Below are 1,915 nucleotides of genomic sequence, written 5' to 3'. Positions count from 1 at the left end.
TCAGGTTCTTCAAAGTCTCCCAGTCACCTGAACCTCTGGGACGGTCACTATTGAACCATCTGGTCCAGCACAATCGACGCCTACCGCCTGAGTTTGGCGCTGTAAGGGCAAAACAACAGTTTCAATGAAAGCTCATAAACAGAAAGACAGAAAAAGAGAAATACTCTTTGATTTACCATTTTCATATTATTTATTAGGTATAAATGCATCCAAAAATTTCTATTCTAAACTGAACTCCTCACTCATTTTCTTTGCATTTGAAATATTGAAAAATTTTGTACTCAAAGAGCTTTTTGACATTAGAGGTAACTAAAACTGCAGATTTGCTTTTGAAAATTAAGCAAGGCTGTCTTACCTGCCAAACTTGATCCCATCATGATTGATTTTGGTTCTGATTCTGGGTTACAAATGCATATAAAAAATATTGAAACTGTACCTTTTTAAATATTCTTTTCTTCACTCTTTAAATGTTGAAACAGTTTATACTGTACAAGTTGTTTGACTAAGTATAAAACTGCTGGTTAAATGATTAAATCAAATTTAATAACCAATGTGTGTATCTTACCTGCTTCACTTAGCTTCACATAAGCTGGCAAATAAAATCAGGTTAATGGTAGTTAGTGGTTTTATTTTGTCCCAATACATTGTAGAATTATTAAAAGGGAAACATGTGGCTGTAGTTGCTGAGTTGAACATACCAAGCAGCAAAACTGCAACAAAGGGAAGAATCAGCTATAACAGAAAACAGAATTTTAAATAGATAATGAGTAATTGAATATCAAAGTTTCTGCTTATATTCTTGATCTGAACTTTAACATCTTAACTAAACTCTTACCTGCTTGATCATATTGTATTTGCAGTAACCAGTTGTCAGTTCTAAACAAAAGTATAAACAATCAACACTTGAATATTTTTCTTTTATACTCCATGCATGTTTTTGTTTTAATAACTCTTTTTCTTTTTTGAGTAAAATTAACAATCAAAGAAATTTACCTGAGCAAACCAGAGAAGACTGAGCAGGAGGACCTCTCAGTTCGGTGAGTTGACTGTGTTTGCCTCAACCTTTTTATAGTAGTAAGTCTCAGCCTGTGGCACAAACAAATTTTTTTCAACACAATAAGTTGGCTCCTGTAGTTTTCTGTGGAAATTTTACAACTTGTTTTGTTGCATTTTCACAGATAAAAATGCAAAAGGACAAGATACACAACACAGCATTTGCAAATACTGGACCTCGAAGGTTTTGTCCACGTATAAACACGTGGTGACCCTTTTTTTGTTTGAGACATTTTATTTATTTATTTTTTATTAGTAGTTTATTACACAAGGGCAATGTGCATTAATGCATACTGGATTTATGTAAATGTACCAAAACCATCTGAAAGGATTTTTTTCATATGTAGTATCTATGCACATTTTATTTTCTTACCTCACCGTCTTGTATACAGCACTGTTTTAACAAAGAGTTTTTGCTGCTGGGATGTTGGATATGGTCGGTGCACCACTGAGCCCATAAGCACGAGCCATTTCACATCAACCCGTCAACTGATCTTAGAAAACACAAAAATTTCTATAAATCAGTCAGTTTTATAGATATTAATTTAATGATTGTTATGGTAGTAGCTGAGACTGAACCCTAACACATACGTTAAGCACTCCACATTGTGTGAGAACTTTACTTAAAACTTTGGCAATAACTTGTGGAGTCAACCTTGTTTGTCATTTACTAAAAAATCTCATGAAGTATTGGGCATATTTTAGTGAAGCTTTCAGAAAATATTTGTTGAATAGTACATCTATAACTCATTAGCTTTTGGAGTCACTCCAATTTGAGATGTTTGCAAGTTTGATGTAGCTACTTGACTTTAGCCAACACAAAACTGTCTATAATTAAGTTTATTTTACAGATATTGACCTA

The 1,915-nt window shown here is 33.2% G+C and overlaps 1 long non-coding RNA gene across 1 annotated transcript; it reads right to left on the bottom strand.

The window, feature by feature from the left end:
* LOC108229781 lies at positions 1-1,055 on the bottom strand. The gene is made up of 6 exons (XR_001808330.2): positions 994-1,055; positions 836-876; positions 699-732; positions 566-589; positions 356-397; positions 1-99 (listed from the first exon to the last, which is right to left on the bottom strand). It is a non-coding gene; the product is annotated as an uncharacterized LOC108229781 (long non-coding RNA).
* Positions 1,056-1,915: the final 860 nt, after the last annotated feature.

This window comes from Kryptolebias marmoratus, unplaced genomic scaffold (genome assembly GCF_001649575.2).
Source record: "Kryptolebias marmoratus isolate JLee-2015 unplaced genomic scaffold, ASM164957v2 Scaffold283, whole genome shotgun sequence".
NCBI classification, from domain to species: domain Eukaryota; kingdom Metazoa; phylum Chordata; class Actinopteri; order Cyprinodontiformes; family Rivulidae; genus Kryptolebias; species Kryptolebias marmoratus.
Note: the sequence above shows the minus strand (reverse complement) of the source record. Positions and strands in the feature narration are given on the sequence as shown.